The 19,426-nt window shown below is 48.6% G+C and overlaps 1 protein-coding gene and 1 pseudogene across 3 annotated transcripts in view; one reads left to right on the top strand and one right to left on the bottom strand.

Moving 5' to 3' along the window:
- Positions 1-9,403: 9,403 nt before the first annotated feature.
- Positions 9,404-10,086, bottom strand: LOC129010174 (large ribosomal subunit protein uL13-like; annotated as a pseudogene).
- Positions 10,087-15,004: 4,918 nt separating this feature from the next.
- TSPAN9 (tetraspanin 9) overlaps positions 15,005-19,426 on the top strand; it is a 205,602-nt gene continuing 201,180 nt past the window's right edge. For 2 of the 3 annotated variants that reach the window (XM_063672335.1, XM_054443907.2), the window contains exons 1-2: positions 15,076-15,384; positions 17,874-17,973. The gene's annotated coding sequence lies outside the window, so the exon portion shown is untranslated. Of the gene's footprint in view, positions 15,385-17,873; positions 17,974-19,426 lie in introns of all 3 variants that reach the window. The other variant, XM_054443905.2, reaches the window with a different exon arrangement.

The raw sequence follows: 19,426 nt of genomic DNA on the forward strand, positions 1-19,426 counted from the left end.
GTGGCCTAGCCTGGAGTGCAGTGGTGTGATCTCGGTTCACTGCAACCTCTGCCTCCCAGACTCAAGTGTTCCTTACATCTTGGCCTCCCAGATAGCTAGGACCACAGGCAAGCACCACCACACACAGCAAATTTTAAAATTTTGTGTAGAGACAAGGTCTCACTATATTGACCAGGCTGGTCTCAAACTCCTGGGCTCAAGCAGTCCTACCTCTTCAGCCTCGCAAAGTGCTGGGATTATAGGTGTGAACCAACGTGCCTGACTTTGTCTCTTCCTTTCTCTTCCTTTCACTTTTACAGGGAAATAGAAGCCACCAAATGAAAATTCCCATCTCGAACCTATAAATCCACCTGTATTTGCTCTCATCCTATACTTCTTTTCCCTCTGAAATAGCCTTTGCCATATTATGACTGTAGAGAAATCTGGCATGGCTGACTCCATCTTGCTGCTGGCCTCACAGGCTGGCTGTCTTTGCTCATTCCTGGGCATGGGCCAAGCTAACTTTGTGAGAAATTTAGTTCATAATTTAAATGATAATAGCCCAAAAACTAAATTGCCCTTGTAACACTAATGAAAGGCCATTGCATTAGGAGGATGAGAGGGGTCTGAATTCTACTAAGGTGTGGGCATAGTGAAATGATTCCTAGTCATTATTGCAGATGTCACAAGATGTGGAATTTCCCCAGTTACTCCTGTAAATAACATCACTATTGTAGAATCTGACTGGCCTTTTGAGATGTCTTTTCTGGCTTTTGCATTTCTGATGATCAGTGGCTCTGCCTGGACTCGCCAACCAGTCCTGTCCCCACTGCTCCCCTCAAGGAACCAACTCAGCACAAGAGAACAGCTTTGACTCCTTATGATTTCATCTCTGACCCAACCAATCAGCACTCCCCACTCCCTGTCCCTCTACCCAGCAAACCATCCTTGAGAAATCCTTGTCTCTCAATTTTCAGGGAGGCTGATTGAGTAATAAAACTCTGTCCTCCTACCCACCAAACCATCCTTGAGAAACCCTTGTCTCTGAATTTTCAGGGAGGCTGATTGAGTAATAAAACTCTGGTCTCCTGTTAAGACAGCTCTGTATGAATTAAATTCTTTCAAGGCCAGGCACGGTACCTCACGCCTGTAATCCCAGCACTTTGGGAGGCTGATGCAGGTGGATCACCTGAGGTCAGGAGTTTAAGACCAGCCTGGCCAACATGGTGAAACCCCGTCTTTACTAAAAATACAAAAAGTAGCCGGGTGTGGTGGTGTGTGCCTGTAATCCCAGCTACTTGGGAGGCTGAGGCAGGAGAATTGCTTTAACCCGGGAGGTAGAGGCTGCAGTGAGCCAAGACTGCACCACTGCACTCCAGCCTAGGTGACAGAGCGAGACTCCATCTAAAAAAAATTCTCTATTGCAATTCCCCTGTCTTGATAAATTTGTTCCATCTGGGCAGTGGGCAAAATAAACCTGTTGAGTGGTTACGCCTCCTGTTGCCATGCAAGTGCTGTCATATTTTCTGCCTTAGCCAAATCCCTACCCTTACACTGAATTCTATGAACCCATCTGTGGACCTCCCCAAAAGCTTCTAAGTATATATTTTTTGTCTCCTTTCTTTTTTCTTCTCCTTCTGAAATTCCAATTATCCATACATTGGACATTTTCATATTGTTCCACAGGTCTCTGAGGCTCTGTTATCTCTTTTTCTTTCCAGTGTTCCATTGATCTCTCTTCAAGTTCATTTGCTCTTTCCACTGAGATGGTGGAATGGTCATTTAGCACATCCAGTTAATTCTTTGTTTTTGTTTTGAGATGGGGTCTTGCTATGTTGCCCAGGCTGGTCTCAAACTTGTAGGCTCATGTGACTCCCCCACCTCAGCTTCCTGAGTAACTGGGATTACACTGCACTGAACACAGCCAGTGAATTTTTTATTCTATATATTTTTGTTCTAAAATTTCCATTTTGTTCTTTTTAATGTTTTGTATTTTTTGGCTGTGGCTTCCTATCTGTTCATTCATTATGTGTGTGTTTTTCTTTATATTCTTCAGTATAATGAAAGTACTTGCCTTAATATCCTTGTCTGATAATTCGAACATCCAAGTTACCTTGAGATTGGCTTCTGTTGTTTGCTTTTCCCTTGAGAATGGGTCATGTTTTCCTGGTTCTTTGTACGCTTAGTAATTTTGGATCATATCCTGAGTATTTTGAAGGTTATGTTGAGGAGATTCTAGATTCTATTTAATTCCTCGGAAAAAGGCTAATCTTTTTCCTTTAGCAGGCAATTCACTTGGTTAAATTCAAATTGCAAACTTGGTTTTATCTTCAGTGGGCAGGAGCTTGGGTCTCAGTTTAGATTTTTTTTCTTTTTTTTTTGAGATGGAGTTTCGCTCTTGTTGCCCAGGCTGGAGTGCAATGGTGCAATCTTGGCTCACTGCAACTTCTGCCTCCTGGGTTCAAGCGATTCTTCTGCCTCAGCCTCCTAAGTAGCTGGGATTACAGGCATGCGCCACCACGCCTGGCTAATTTTGTATTTTTAATAGAGATGGGGTTTCTCCATGTTGGTCAGGCTGGTCTTGAACTCCCAACCTCAGGTGATCCGCCTGCCTTGGCCTACCAAAGTGCTGGCATTACAGGCATGAGCCACTGTGCCCAGCCTCGATTTAGTTTTTTTATCTTTAGCTAGGCTGCCTGCAGGTTTCCCTGTTCATGTGAGGTTCAGCAGGAATCAGAGACTTAGGCAGAGTTTATATACAGAATTCTGGGTTTCTCTTCTCTGGCTTTCTCCTTTCCAAGACTCACTCCTCACTCTTCAATAACTTTGATTACTCTGGGCTCCACTCTCGGGTTCCTCTCACTGGAAAGCCGGTGGGCTTCTATTGGAATTTTAGCTGTAAACCAAAAATAAAATTCTAAGCCCCCCCAACGAACTGAAGGCCCCCGGCACCTCAGCTGAGGGCATTCCAAAGTAAACCTGAAAAACTAGTTTGGGCAGTGATAGGAGTAGGTGTTAGGACATGTCTCATTATGCCCTCCTGCCTTTGGGATTCAGGCACAACTGACCAGCATCAACATCAAAACAGAGATCTTAAGACTGACAAAAAGACTCTGTAGCAATAAGACACCAAATTCCAATCCGAGTCTAGTATAGCATCACATGACATAGCAGTCTCTGAAATAAATTATAATATTTTCCCCCAAAACATATTTCTTTGACATATTTAAAAATGGCCCTGCAAAGCTGTCTCTTGTGGAGGAAATCTACATTCTGTAGAGAATTCCCCCTTTTTTTTTCCAGGTCTTTTCGTGACCCAGGAGAGAATTAACTACAAGTTTGGTGCCTTTTTAGATCTGATAAGAGACATTTACCATCCATTCTGTCTGATGCAATAAGAAACTTGCCAGCCTGAACAATATGGTGAAACCCCATCTCTACAAAAAAAAAACAAAATTAGCAGGGTGTGGTGGCACACGACTGTAGTCCTAGCTACTTGGGAGGCTGAGGTGAGAGGATTGCTTGAGCCCAGGAGGCAGAAGTTGTAGTGAGAGAAGATCATATGACCGCATTCCAGAGTGGGTGACAGAACAAGATTCTGTCTCGGAAAAAAAAAAAAAAAAAAAAAAGCCAGGCGTAGTGGCTCATGTCCGTAATCCCAGCACTTTGGGAGGCCAAGGCGAGTGGATTGCTTGAGCCTAGGAGTTTGAGACCAGCCTGGGCAACATGGCAATACTCTGTCTCTACAAAAAAAACAAAAAATTAGTTGGGTGTGGTGTTGCACATCTGTAGCCCCAGCTGCCCGGGAGGCTGAGGTGGGAGGATCACCTGAGCCTGGGAGGTTGAGGCTGCAGTGAGCCATGATTGCACCACTGCACTCCAGCCTGAGTGACAGAGTGAGACCCTGTCTGAAAAAAAAAAAAGAACCTTCGTCCTCACAACCCCTTATCTTAAGCCAGACACTCCCTTCTATTGATTCCAGTTCTTTAGATAATAACTCAGTCAATTGCCAGTCAGAAAATCTTTGAATCCTTTGAATCCACCTATGACCTGTAAGCTCCCCTCCCTGTCTTCAAGTTGTCCCACCTTTCCAAACCAAACCAATGTGTACTTCACATGTATTGACTGATGTCTTATTGGTTTTTTTTTTTTTGTTTTTTTTTTTTTGAGACGGAGTCTCGCTCTGTCGCCCAGGCTGGAGTACAGTGGCGCAATCTTGGCTCACTGCAACCTCTGCCTCCTGGGTTCAAGTGATTCTCCTGCCTCAGCCTCCTGAGTAGCTGGGACTACAGGTGTTTGCCACCATGCCCGGCTAATTTTTTTGTATTTTTAGTAGAGATGGGGTTTCACGGTGTTAGCCAGGATGGTCTTGATCTCCTAACCTCATGATCCACCCGCCTCGGCCTCCCAAAGTGCTGGGATTACAGGCGTGAGCCACTGCGCCTGGCCGGACTGATGTCTTATTGTTATGGGTAGTTAGGCATGAGTGAGGAAGGAGGGGGCTCCCCCACCCACTAGGAATGTCAGATGATGACTTGGCAATGATCACATTGCCTCTCTAAAAGTGATAAATGGCAGCTGGCACCAGGGAGAGGCCATTTCCTGATGGTCCACACCTGTTGCACTAAAGTGTTAACTGAATGCAGGCGCCAGGGAGAAGCAGCTTCCTGGGCAGGTGCATCAGCAGACAAAATGGTGGAGTATGACTTTCCGGGGGCACTCCACTGGAAACGCAAAGAAAGCCTCCGAGGGGTGAGCGTACAACTTCCTAAACACACTGTATGTGCTCACTTCCCAAGGGTAAGGGGGACACCGCACATACGGGCAGCCCACCCTAAGGGAAGAATCCTGGGACAGGGGCCAGCCTATAAAGTCCTAGGATCAAGGTTAAACACTGCACTTGACCTCGGTGCCTGCTTGGGTCTCTTCCAAGCGCACTCTCCTTTCCTTTCTTTCCTGTTCTAAATCCTTTTAAATAAACTTCCACTCCTGCTCTGAAACTTGCCTCAGTCTCTTTTTCTGCCTTATGCCCCTCAGTGGAATTGTTTCTTCTGAGGAGGCAAGAACTGAGATTGCTGTAGACCCGTACGGATTCGCTGCTGGTAACTCGGATACCTTCCACCGGTAACATTATGCCTCCCTGAAAGGTGTGAAACCAAAGCTGTAACCCAGCCACCTGGGGCATGTGTTCTTAGGACCTCTTGAGACTGTACCTTGGGCCTTGGTCACTCATATTTGGCTCAGAATAAATCTCTTTAAATATTTTACAGAGTTTGACTCTTTTTGTTGGCATAGCCATCCTATGCTGTGCTGTGACCGTGGCCAACACAAGGAAAATCCACAAAATCGTGGACCCATTTCATGCCAGGTGCTTCCTGCACATATTGATTCCCCTCCAAAACCTACCTGCTTGGGCTTACTCTCCAGAGCCCTTAGGTAGGTAGGTTTTCTGTTTGTTATATATTTTGTCCAGAATGTATAGATTTTATGTGTGGAGGATTGGTCAGCTAGATGCTGATTTCTCCATACCAGAAATAGGGCTTTGCCTCTGAGTTTTAAATGGGCTCAATTCTCCCATAAAATTCCCCAACCCTCCCTTGATTTACAGTCTCCTTCAGCAATCTGCCCTATGTGTCTTCCCATCCACAGCCAATTTTCTTGAAAGAATCGTTTTACCAGTTTTATTCCTCAGTCCCTACTCCCGTCTCAGCCCCTCCAACACAGGTCTCTGCCTCATCATAACAAACAAATGGCTTTTGCCAAGTTCCCCGGTGACCTTCAACTTACTAAATCTGATGGACACTTATTAGCTCTAATCTTCCTTGAATTCGGCATCTTTCCCTTTACATCTAGTCCTCTTCCACTGTTTCTTAACTCAGTTAATTACTCCACCAACCATCCTCTTAGAATGGCCAGAACATAATAAAACATAATAAGTCCTTTTTTTTTTTTTTTTTTTTTTGACACGGTTTTACTCTGTTGCAAAGGCTGGAGTACAGTGGCATGATCACAGCTCACTACAGCCTTGAACTCCTGTGCTCCAGTGATCCTCCCATCTCCATCTCCCAAGAAGCTGGGACCACAGGTGCACACCAGCATGGCTGGCTAATTTTTGTAGAGATGGGGGTTTCATTATGTTGCCTAGGCTGGTCTCAAACTTCTGGCCTCAAGCCATCCTCCCATTTTGGGTTCCCAAAGTGCTAGGATTACAGATAGGAACCATTGAACCTGGACGATGTGTCTTTCTTTACACCTTCCTTTCTCTTATTCCTTATGTTCGTTGCTGATGTAAATTTCACTTTTTTTTTTTTTTTTTTTTGAGACAGAGTCTCGCTCTTTCGCCCAGGCCAGAGTGCAGTGGCACAATCTCGGCTCACTGCAAGCTCCGCCTCCCGGGTTCATGCCATTCTCCTGCCTCAGCCTCCCGAGTAGCTGGGACTACAGGCGCCCGCCACCACGCCCAGCTACTTTTTTGTATTTTTAGTAGAGACGGGGTTTCACCGTGTTAGCCAGGAAAATTTCACCTTTTAACTCTCTCTTAAGTCTATCCATATTACTCCTTTTTCACCACCACCAACCTGCACCAAGCTAACTTCCTCTTGTGCCGAGATCACTGCTAAAGCCTCCTTTATCCTTTCTGACTCCTGCCTCTCTAATTTGTTCTCTACGCTATGGCCAGAGTGATAGTCTCAAAATGCTTTTTTTTTTTTTTTTTTTTTTTTTTTGAGACGGAGTCTCGCTCTGTTGCCCAGGCTGGAGTGCAGTGGTGTGATCTCGGCTCACTGCAAGCTCTGCCTCCCGGGTTCACGCCATTCTCCTGCCTCAGCCTCCCAAGTAGCTGGGTCTACAGGTGCCTGCCACCAAGCCCAGCTAATTTTTTGTATTTTTGGTAGAGACGGGGTTTCACCGTTTTAGCCAGGATGGTCTCGATCTCCTGACCTCATGATCCGCCCGCCTCGGCCTCCCAAAGTGCTGGGATTACAGGCGTGAGCCACCGCGCCTGGCCCTCAAAATGCAAATCTAATCATGTCACTCTCTTATTTAAAACACTTCACTGATGACTGACTTATTTTAGGACATATATACATGCCTACATTTTTCACCTGGCCTGCCATAGGCTGAGGCTCATCTAATTCTTTGTCTTTAGCTCGCACTGTGATCCCCACAACTTCTGCTGCAGACATATTAACATCTTCTGTGCGCTGGGAAGTTTGTGTTTGGGTTCAATGCTTTTAATAGGTCAGAACTTTTATAGGTGGTTTTGGTCTGTAGGGCAGAATTTAAAGTGATTTTAAACCGTGGAATTGCCCTTGATAAACACATAGGAATATTCTAAGTTCAGTAAGAAAGCTGATACAAATGCTGATATGGCTATTACTGTTACATTTATTGATTCCAACCAACCATGCAAATTCCTCAGTTGTTACCCACCTGTTCTGATAGATGGTGTACATGTCCACGTGTGAGCACGTGTGCGCATGCACACGCACACACAGAAGCACCTGCAGATAGTTCCCGTGTGTTTCTGAATACTGTACATCAAGTGGACAAATGCCAACAGCTTTAGCTATACCTGAAGACATTTTGCAGGGGCATTCTGCCTTTCTTGGCCTCTGTATTTACTGTCTGATTTTACAACGTTGTCTGTGCATTTTTGTCTTTAAAGAGTACATGCTGACCATCAGCAATCCCAGACATAGAATCTGCTCTTCTTCAGACCACGACCTTGTAAAACCTAGGTGGCTCCAGACACCCTCCTACTCCAGAAGTGCATGCTTTATGTAGGCAGCGACCCATCTCAGGTCACATACACACACACACGTACGCACACACCCACCCACAGAATTACTGACACTCATTACGCTCAATGCTTTTGATCAATCTTTCTGTTTTTTACACTTGGAAACTTGGATCCAGCCCACTCTCACCCCCACAAGACATCTGAGGATAGCCAGGAGTCTGAAGGCCCCAATTTGAAAAACACACAGTCTGGTATGGTCCCTGATGCCTGTTTTTGTAAATAAAGTTTTATTGGAACACAGTCATGCTCATTTATTTATGTATTTTTTATGACCGCTCTCCTGCTTCAATGGCAGAGCTGAGCAGCTGGGACAGAGACTGTGTACCCTACAAAACTGAAAATATTTACTATCTGGCTCTTTACAAAGTTTGCTAGCCTCTTCTATGTTTTCTAATTGTCTTAGCAACAATCAGTAACAAAGTAGAGTTGCCAGATTTAGCAGTTAAAAACAGAATATTCAGTTAAATTTGAATTTCAGATAAACAACAAATGCTTTTTTTTTTTTAAAAAAGAATAAGCATGTCTCAACAATCACATGGCAGCCCTATATAACAAAGACTTACAAAAGACCCCTGTGGTCCTCTCAGTTCTGCCACCTGCCTCACTTTGAGCCTTGGAGGAGAAAGAAGGTGAGGAAAGGAGGGGCCCTTGGGATGATGTGCACCCGTTAGAAGAGGACATTTGAGATGGAAGCAGAAGAACAGTCTTTGGTCACTTTTCCCTGCCTCACCTTGACAACTGTGGGAGCTCTAGCATTTGAGGTCCTCTTCATGCCTGGTAGGTGTCAGTGACGAGTAACCACCTGACAAATTGCACAAGTGAATGTGGTCAAGGAGGTGAGGTAGGTAAGGAACTGTTTCCTCACTCTGGCATGTGCTTCTTTAAAATAGCAGCTCCAGTGTGCATTTAACTGATGGTTTATAAGTTTTCTCCTTGTCTAGTTTCTTGCCCTGTTTTTTAAAAAAATTATTATTATTATTTTTCTCTTTTTCTTAAAAAAAAAGGTACAAAAAGTGGAAACAAGGGCTCACTATGTTGCCCAGGCTGGTCTCAAACTCCTGAGCTCAAGTGATCCCCCACCTGGGCCTCCCAAAGTGCTGGGATTACAGGTGTGAGCCACTGTGCCCAGGCAATGCCCTGATTTTTGTTTTTTCTTTAAAAGTAATTTATTTGATTCTGATTACAAAATACAGGTGAGGAGCAAAGGCAATGCCTGTAGCCCCTTGGTGGCACATCTTCCCAGTCTATGCTTCTATAAACACGCTTTGTACAACAGCAAGCTCATGCTGTCCCCAAGCGCTTGCACATTCTAACAGCTGCATTGTTATATGACCAGGTGGAAAGTTAAACAGACGCTCCACTCACAAGGTAGGGCCCCTCTAATTAGTCTTCCGGCTCCCTTTTGCTAATAGTAACTGGTTGCTCTTCCCATTGGTCATAGATAAATTACACCTGCACAATTCTCCGAGTGCTTTCAAGTAACCTCAGAAGGCAGTGACTAAGACCCTTTCCTTGCTCCCAGCTTCCTATGTCCCAGGCTGCCTGTGGCACCCGGACTGCTGCTGCCCCCGGGTCCCGCACATTCCAGGGTGACGATGGACGAAGGGCAGGCCAGGCCAAGCATGAGGAATGAACAGTCTTTATTGGGCTCAGACCAGGAGTCTGTGGGTCTTGAGGACCTCTGTGTATTTGTCCATTTTCTTCTCCACGTTCTTTTCGGCCTGTTTCCGTAGCCTCATGAGCTGTTTCTTCTTCCGGTAGTGGATCTTGGCCTTCTCCTTCCTCTTCTCCTCCAGGGTGGCTGTCACTGCCTGGTACTTCCAGCCAACCTCGTGAGCCAGGCGCCCCAGATAGGCAAACTTTCTTGTAGGCTTCAGACGCACGATCTCGAGGGCAGCAGGAACCACCATCCGGTTTTTCTCGTCGTAGGGCGGTGGGATGCCGTCAAACACCTTGAGGCGGTCCAGGGTGGCCTGGCCTTGCTTGGTCCTGTGGGGCAGCATGCCGGGCACCGCACGCCGGAAGATGCATTGGGGGCCCGGAAGTGGTAGGGGCGCCGGGAAGTGGTAGGGGCGCCCGGAAGTGGTAGGGGCCTCCGGAAGGGTTGGTGTTCGTCCGCTTGTGGAGGAAAGCCAGGTGCTTCAACATGCAACATGTTTCTGTAGAAATTGCCAGAAATGTTGATGCCCTCGCAGCGTACGACCACCACCTTCTGGCCCAGCAGTACCTGCTTAGCCACAATGGCCGCCAGGCGGCCCAGGAGATGGTCTCGACCATCGAGCACCAGGACCTGCACCTCCGCCATCTTCCGCGGTCGCCTGGGAAAGCATTTTTTTTTTTTTTTTGAGACTGAGTCTTGCTCTGTTACCCAGGCTGGAGTGCGGTGGCGCGATCTCTGCTCACTGCAACCTCCGCCTCCCAGGTTCAAGTAAGTCTCCTGCCTCAGCCTCCGAGTAGCTGGGATTACAGGCGTTCGCCACTACGCCTGGCTAATTTTTTTGTATTTTTAGTAGAGACACGGTTTCACCATGTTGGTCAGGCTGGTCTCAAATTCCTGACCTCAGGTGATCCGCCCACCTCGGCCTCCTAAAGTGCTGAGATTACAGGTGTGAGCCACCGTGCCCAGGCGACTTTTTTTTTTTTTTTTTTTTTTTGACGGAGTCTCGCTCTGTCGCCCAGGCTGGAGTGCAGTGGCGCGATCTCGGCTCACTGCAATGCCCCCCTCCCGGGTTCAAGCGATTCTCCTGCCTCAGCCTCCCAAGCAGCTGGGATTACAGGCACCCGACACCACGCCCAGCTAATTTTTGTATTTTTAGTAGAGACGGGGTTTCACCACGTTGGCCAGGCTGATCTCGAACTCCTGACCTCAGGTGAGCCACCCACCTCGGCCTTCCAAAGTGCTGGGATTACAGGCATGAGCCACCACGTAAGGCCCAGGCGATTTTTATAGATGTGGAAACTACTATTCTGTACTGGTAGACATGAGAGTAGAACTCTTTTTTTTTTAGACGAAGTCTCATCCTGTTGCCCAGGCTGGAGTGCAGTGGCAGGATCTTGGCTCACTGCAACCTCCACCTCCTAGGTTCAAGTGATTCTCCTGTCTTAGCCTCCCGAGTAGCTGGGATTACAGGCCCGGCTAATTTTTGTATTTTTAGTGGAGACGAGGTTTCACCATGTTGGCCAGGCTGGTCTCAAACTCCTGACCTCAGGTGATTCACCCACCTCAGCCTCCCGAAGTGCTGGGATTATAGACGTAAGCCACTGCGCCTGGCCGAGAGTGGAACTCTTCCTACATTCTACCTCTCAGTCCACCCTCACGTCATCTCCATGTCAGAGGGGTGGTGGAAGTCTCTTCAGGTGGAAGAGTCCTCCGAAGTAACTTTGTGCATTACAGTCTGGATGGAGCAGTAGTTAACTGTGCAGGCCCTCCAGCCAGACAACCTGGGGGTATATCCTAGCTTAGTCATTTACTGGTGAAATGACCTTGGAGAAATTACTTAACCTGTCTCAGCCTCAGTTTCTTCATCTGTAAAAATGTCGGGATGGTGATGCTACTACCTACCTCATGGTGTTGTTGTGAGGATCAATGGGTTAGAACATGTAAAGTACTTAGAACTGTGCCTGGCACATAAACACTTAGTACATGTTAGCTGTTAGCTGCTTTGCAAGTCACTTGAAACCTATGGCCAAATGTGAAGTGTTGGCGGAACCCCGCTCCAGCAGCGTGCACTTTCGCCACTAGGTGTCGCAGTTCAGCAGGCACAGTCCTGAAGCTTGACTTGGGGTGGTTGGCTGGGACTTTAATTTTAGCCTATTGTCATTTTTGATTTGATTTGGTGATTTCAAGGGGATAAACTGACATGCTATCTTTTGAAGTCCCCGGGGATCCAGAAATTCCAGCAGAGTTGCTGACATCCAGGCCTGGAAGGAGCTGTTTGGAGTCCTGCCTTTGTTCACAGTTAAAGTGGCATATAATTTATCATCCACACCAGGATATTTCCAGAGTGAAAGGGGGACTATTAGGAACTGTGCCAGGACAAGAGGAGTAAGTAGGATGTGCCCCTGAAACCTGGATACAGTCACCCTACCTATATCTAACCTGATATATGGTACTCCTCAGCATTTTTTGGAATCTCCTCCAGGAGGGAAACTCAATGACATTTCCTCAGAAGCCTCGTATGATAAGCGGTGACTTTGTGTGTTTGTAAGTCCCTTCCCCAAGAGGGTGGTGCCTCATTGTCAGGTTTACTTGCGTTTAGTCCTTAGTGGACGCGATCAGTGTGTCTGCTTCACAGACCACTAGTCACCTTTGTGTCCTTTATGCTGAATAATCCCATCTCCTCTCCAGCTTTTCTTCAGAGCTTCCTTCCAGCTGTCAGCCCCTCGGAGGCACTGAGGTACTCATCTCTGAATGTGGTGAAGGAGAGTGAGCAGTGCAGCCATTTTCTGGGTTATTGCTGAGGGGTTTCTTCTAAGATTTCATCCATCTCTAAGACTTCAGAATTCCATTATTTCAGATTTGCTCGAATTAATTAATTAATTAATTAATTTGAGACAGAGTCTCACTCTGTCACCCAGGCTGGAGAGCAGTGGTATAATCATGGTTCACTGTAGGCTTGACGTCCATGGCTCAAGCAATCCTCTCACCTCAGCCTCCTGTACAGGCATGTGCCACCATGCCCATGCACGCCTGGCTAATTTGTGTATTTTTAGTAGAGATGGGGTTTTGCCATGTTGGCCAGTCTGGTCTTGAACTCCTGGGCTCGAGTGATCCACCTGCCTTGGCCTCCCAAAGTGCTGGGATGACAGGTGTGAGCCACTGTGCTCCACCTATCTTTTTTTAAAGGGCAGGAGGACTTTGGGAGGCCAAGGTGGGAGGACTGCTTGAGGCCAGGAGTTCAAAACTAGCTTGAGCAACACAGTGAGGCCTCTGTCTCTACAAAACAAAAAAACAAAAAACAAAACAAACAAACAAAAACCCCAATTAGCTGGGTATGGTGGCATGTACCTGTGGTCCCAGCTACTTAGGAGTCTGAGGTAGGAGAATCCTTGAGTCCAGGAGTTTGAGGCTGCAGTGAGCCATGATGGCACAACTGCCCTCCAGCCTGGGTGGCAGAGCAAGTCCCTGTCTCAAAAACAACAAAACAAAACAAAACCCAAAAAGGGCAGGATGAAGCTAGCATTTGTTGAGCAGTCACCACACATCACATGTTGTGCTTTTGCTCCATCATCTTGGTCAGCCCATCAACCCTGTGCAATTGGCTTTTTTTTTTTTTTTTTTTTTTTTGAGACAATCTCGCTCTGTCAACCAGGCTGGAGTGCAGTGGCACGATCTTGGCTCACTGCAACCTCCGTCTCCCAGGCTCAAGCAATTCTCTTGCCTCAGCCCTCCGAGTAGCTGGGATTACAGGCATGTGCCACCACGCCCAGCTAATTTTTGTATTTTTAGTAGAGACGGGGTTTCACCATGTTGGCCAGGCTGGTCTCGAACTCCTGACCTCAGGTAATCCACCCGCCTCGGCCTCCCAAAGTACTGGGATTACAGGTGTGAGCCACCGTGCCCGCACCCGTAGTTGGTATTCTTATGCCCCATTCCACAGGTGAGAAAACAGGCCTGAAGAGGTCCCAGCCCATAAAAGCAGAGCCAGGATTCAGACAGGTGTGTCTGGCTCCCAAGTCCTGCGGCTACTCCCTCACCAGGCTGCATCCGATGGTCTACCAGTGAGTTGGCTTGCTGGCAGACAATCCTGGTATATCTCTTTCCCTCTCTGAGACCCAGTTTTCTCTTCTGGAGCCTGGGCAGAGTTGGGTACATGTACCCAACTCTGCCGCAGTGACTGGAGAGATTGGGGCTGGTGGGGTTTCCTTGGGAAGACTTTGTTAGGGGCATTGAACAAGGCTTTGGATGAAGCAAAATGTGGAAGGAGAATATTTTCCTTGTGGGGAAAGGGAGATCAGAAGGAGATAGGTTATGGGTTTAGTCTAATAGACAAAAACAAGATTGCATGTGTGTTACAGAAAGGGGCCCAGAAGATGAGTGGAAACTTCCAGTCTCATTAGCAGAAAGCAAAAGCGACCCTGGTGATTATAGCCAGGTTTTAAAAACTTGTCCCAAGTCAAGCTTAGTGCAATGGCAGAACACATGGGAAGCACAGAATACAGTTTATTTAAAATTTTTAAAATTTTCACTTTTAAAGACAGGGTCTCCCTCTGCTGCCCAGGCTGGAGTAGAGTGGCATGATCCTAGTTTACTGCAGCCTCCAACGCCTGAGCCTCAGCCTCCGGAGCAGCTGGGACTACAGGGGTGTGCCACCACACCCGGTTAATTAAAACTTTTTTTTTTTTTTTTTTTTTGAGATGGGGTTTCCCTGTGTTGCCCAGGCTGTTCTTGAATTCCTGAGTTTCGGAGCTCAAGCAATCCTTCCACCTGGGCCCCCCAAAGTCCTGGGATTACACGCGTGAGCCACCGCACCTGGCCTAGAAGACATTTTTGATGACAGTAATGATGAGAAGAGACGGCGTTTTAGTGCTCTTTGGAAACAAGTTTAGGCCTTCTAGCTTTAAGAATCCGGGCCTATAATCCCAGCACTTTGGGAGGCAGAGGCAGGAGGATGGCTTGAGCCCAGGGAGACCACCGTCTGTACAAAAAAAAAAATCAAAAACTTAGCCGGACGTGGTGGTGCGCGCCTACAGTCCCAACTACTCTGGAGGCTGAGGCGGGATCACTTGAGCCCAGGAAGTCGAGGCTGCAGTGAGCCGTGATCGCACCACTGCACTCCTGCCTGGGCAACAGAGTGAGTCCTTGTCTCAAGAAAAAACAAAACAAAACAAAAAAACAAAAAACACATAAAATCCAGGCCTGAAAAAGCGCCCGGGCCAGACATGCCTAGCTGGAGTTTCTCCTGCCTTAGTGCACCCCTCCCGCACACAGTGCCCTGTAGCCGCCCTTGGAGGCCGCCAGCTCCTGGGGAGGCATGGCTCTTTCTGCAGGAGGTGTCTCAGGCAGGCTCCAACACACACCCGCGCTGTCAGCATCTCCTACAGACCGCCCGAAGCACCAGGGAAGGGGTTCGTAGGTGTGGGGGTGGGGTGGCGAGGCCAGGCAGCCCGGCGCGAGGGAGAGAGCTGAGGCCTGGGCCAGGAAGGCCCTTGGGTGCCGTGTGGGCGCAGAGCCCAGGAGAGCGCATTGGCAGGCCCGGACCTCCCCGCCCCTACCCTGGGAAGAGGCCCGTTCGCCGCAGGGGGAAGGCGTGATCATAGCACCTCGGAGGAGAGGCCGGTCGGGGCATGCGGGCGGCGGGGCGGGGAGGGAGGCTTCCGGAACCCCGGGAGAGCACCCGTTCCTCGCGGGCCCCGTGCCCCGTCCCCGGGCTCCCCCTCCTTTTACGCAGGGGACCCAGCCTGGGGCGGTGCAGGGCACTGGCGCTGGCGCCCCCCTCAGCCCCGCACTCCTTCTCTGCCCCGCCCCTCCCCGCTCCGCCCCCCGGGCAGCCCCGCCCCGCAGGCTCGCCATTCCCGGGCAGGCCCCGCCCCCTGTTTCCGCTGGCGGCGGCGGCGGTGCCGGAGCGCGAGCGGAGCGGAGACCCCCAAGTACTGCGGGCGCGGTGAGTGCGGCCCGGGCGGCGGGCGGCGAGGCGGGTCTCGAGAGCGCGCGGAGTTGCGCGGCCTTGAGCCGGCGCCGGGCGGGCTGGGCACCCCCAGGCCGGGACCCGAGAAGGGGGAGCGGCCGGGGGCGCCCACGGGAGGCGGTGTGGGCAGGGCGGCGGTGGGACGAGAGGACGAGGAACAGAGTAGGCGCCGTGCGGGAAGCGGGCCGGGAAGGGGAGGATGGGTGCGGGGCCCGGGCACCGAGCGAAGTGGGGTCCTCCAGGGGATGGCTCCGAGGAAGACCGTTTCGGAAAGGGAGTACCCCGGGGCCGGCAAGGGTTTCCGACTGTGTGACCCAGTGCACCGCTTGGGACAGTCCATACAAGGACCCCAGAGAGGGCCAGGGGGCCTTCGGGCAGGGCTGGGATATGGCCTGCAGCCCCCCGGCACCCGCGACCACTCCCTGGGCCACTGCTGGAAGATCAGCACTCCGAGTGACAGGACTCTGGCACACCCCGAAGTTGGAGATCTAGCCCATCTGTGCATTCAAGTTTGGGACTTCAAAAAACTTTCTTGTGGTTTTTAAAAAAAGATGCAAACAAGAAACCGGCTTGTTGTTGTAAGAGCAATATTTGTACTTGTACATCTTGGAACTGGAGTCTTGGATCTCCTCCCTCTTTGAAAAATATACGAGTCACTTCTTCATCTTCCCCCAAATGCCTGTATTGTTTGGGGAAGCTTGGGCTAGTATGGGATCCCCTGAGCTACGTTTTTCTCGCATCACCAAAACGGGGGTAAGAAGGCAAGGGCTTACCTGCCTTACCTGGTAACTCTTGGTTCAGAGACCCAATCTCTCATTATGTGCGCATGCCCTTCTGACCTGCAGCTGTCCTTTTCCCTGGGGTGACTGAGGTATTTCCTCCTCCGGGAAGCTTTCCTGGACTAGTGGAGAAAACTGAAGACTCATGCGAGGATCCCTATATATACCTGCCAGCTCCCTTCTCTTTACTGAAAATAGCCGCAGAGAATGTTGAATATATGCTTTGCTATAGAGATATGCAGCTAGCTTGCCATCATAAGTAATGGGGAGGGGAGGAGAGGGATTATGGATAATTTCACACAATAGCCTGGACAAATCATTTATATTTAGCTAAGGAATGCAGCCAGAGAGGCAGACAATTACACCGGCTTCCTACCCTCGGCTTGGTCCTGGCATGGCTGATGCAGCTGGGCTGTGGGTTGGAGGGAGAGGATTGGGGTAGATAAAACTTGAAGTGTAATTCAGTTCTACTCTCACTCACTGAAGACCCCCTGTGTGCAAGTCCCTGAACAGGTGAGAGTAGGATTTTTTTTTTGGTCTGGTTTAATCAGATTTTAATATTCTGGCAGGGCTTTTTAAACCTATGAACAGATATTTAATATTAATAACTAGTGTTGATAAAGTAATTTATAGTTGGCCAAGTGTTTTCTATGCACATTACATTAGCTGTATATAATTTTATTTAATTCATACATAATCTTGTGAAGTTTGTTACTTTTGTTTTTGAGGCAGAGTCTCACTCTGTTGCCTAGGCTGGAGTGCAGTGGCAGGATCTCAGCTCACTGCAACCTCTGCTTCCCAGGTTCAAGCGATTCTCCTGCTTCAGCCTCCTGAGTAGCTGGGATTACAGGCGCGTGCCTCCATGCCTTCTAATTTTTGTATTTTTAGTAGAGATGGGGTTTTGCCATGTTGGCCAGGCTGGTCTCGAACTCCTAACCTCAAGTGATCCACCTCCCTCGGCCTCCCAAAGTGCTGGGGTTATAGGCGTGAGCCACCGCACTGGCTAAAGTTTGTTACTTTTAATTGCCTTCTTATAGGTTAGGAAAATGATACTCAGAGAGAATAAGTATCTTATCTAAGGTCACAAAACTCATTAAGTGAAAGAAGCAAAACTTGAACCCTGGCTTCTGACCTTCCTGCCTTGTGCCATCTATTTTGCCATCTGCCTCTCTGCCCTTCTTCTATTTTATTTATTTATTTTTGAGACAGACTTTTGCTTTTGTTGCCCAGGCTGGAGTGCAATGGCACTATCTCGGCTCACTGCAACCTCTGCCTCCTGCGTTCAAGTGATTCTCCTGCCTCAACCTCCCAAGTAGCTGGGATTACAGGTGCCTGCCACCATACCTGGCTAATTTTTGTATTTTTAATAGAGATGGAGTTTCACCATGTTGGCCAGGCTGGTCTCAAACTCCTGACCTCAGGTGATCCACCTGCCTTGGCCTCCCAAAGTGCTGGGATTACAGGCATGAGCCACCGTACTCAGCCCCTTCTTCTTTTTTTTTTTTTTAGAGACAGGGTCTTGCTTTGTTGCCTGGGCTGGAACACAGGGACGCAAGCAGCTCACTGCAGCCTCCAACTCCTGGGCTCAAGTGATCCTCCTGCCTTAGCCTCCCGAGTAGCTGGGACTATAGGTGCAGGCCCCATGCTCAGATAATGAAAAAAAAAATTTTTTTTTTTTTTTGATAGAGACGGGGTTGTGCTCTGTTGCCCAGGCTGGTCTCTGGTCTTAAACTCCTGGCCTCAAGCAATTCTCCCACCTTGGCCTCCCAAAGTGTTGGGATTACAGGTATGAGCCCCCCCCCAGCCCCTGTCCTCCATGTGGAGCCTTGTTTTCACCTGGCACCACTTATTCGTGCAGCCTTGGGCAATTTACCTCCTCTTTCCAACTCTCCGTTTTGGTGGTTTATTGGATTAGAAATATTCTAGAGTCTCTTCCAGCATCAGATAATTAACAGTGTAAGATATTGGCAGCCACTCAATCAATTAGGAAGTGTGCTTTGTATAAAAAAATTTTTAAATTGTGGTTTAAAAAACACTGAATGTAAAATCTTTTTTTTGTTTGTTTTTTGTTTTTGAGATGGAGTCTCACTCTGTTGCCCAGGCTGGAGTGCAGTGGCATAATCTCAGCTCACTGCAACCTCCGCCTCCCGGGTTCAAGCAATTCTCTGCCTCAGCCTCCCAAGTAGCTGGGATTACAGGCACCCGCCACCACCCTTGGCTAAATTTTGTATTTTTTTTAGTAGAGACGGGGTTTCATCATGTTGGCCAGGCTGGTCTTGAACTCCTGACCTCGTGATCCACCCTCCTCGGCCTCCCAAAGTGCTGGGATTACAGGCATGAGCCACCGCGCCTGGCAAATGTAAAATCTTAAGTGTACATTTTAACCATTTGTAAGTGTACAGTTCAGTAGCATTAAGTGTATTTACATTGTTGTGCAACAGAGCTCCAGAAATTATCTTGTAAAACTGAAGCTTTAATATTCTTGAAACAACTGTTTCCCCCTACTCCCAGCCTCTGGCAGCCACTATTCTTCTGTTTAGTGTGCTTTATTAAGCTCCTGCTGTGTGCTTAGTAAATGCTGACCTTGAGGAATTAATCGGGAGAGTTGTGGAGAAGCAGCCCAGCTTAGGTGGGAAGCCCTTGAACCTGGCGTGGCTGGAGGGAGTGCCCCCTTGTCGCAGGCCTGTAACCCCAGGGCCAGCCAGCACTGTTAAGTGAATGAGTGAGTGGGTTGGGACTTGGGCAGTTGCCTTCACCTCCTTTAGCCTCAGCTCCCTGCTTGCAAAATGAGGATAACAGTACCAAGTACTCGGGGTGTTGGGAAGGAGCCATGAGCTGATGTATGTGAGGCACGTAGCTCAGGGCCTCATATACAGCAGGTGTGCACTAAATGGTGGCTGTTATTTATAACTTCGTGGAGGAGACTGGACTAATATGCTTGGAACAAGAGAGGACAAGACTTCTTTTCTCTACCATGAGGGCCAGCCTGCAGTGGTTGTCATCCTCACTGACTAAGAGGGAGTGGATCTAATCCAGGTGCATTCGCCTGGCATTCAGCATCCTGCCTGTCTAGCCTTATCGCCACTCTCCTCCCTCCTGGAACCCTTGGTTCTAGCCAGACTAATCTCCCAGGCATGCTTTGCGCATTCCTTCTTGGCCCCTTAGTTCATCCTCTTCCACCTTCCTGGATAGTTCTTCCATCCTTCTCCTCTTTCAGGACCCTTCTCATGTCTGAGCTC

The sequence above is a fragment of the Pongo pygmaeus genome, chromosome 10 (genome assembly GCF_028885625.2).
Source record: "Pongo pygmaeus isolate AG05252 chromosome 10, NHGRI_mPonPyg2-v2.0_pri, whole genome shotgun sequence".
NCBI classification, from domain to species: domain Eukaryota; kingdom Metazoa; phylum Chordata; class Mammalia; order Primates; family Hominidae; genus Pongo; species Pongo pygmaeus.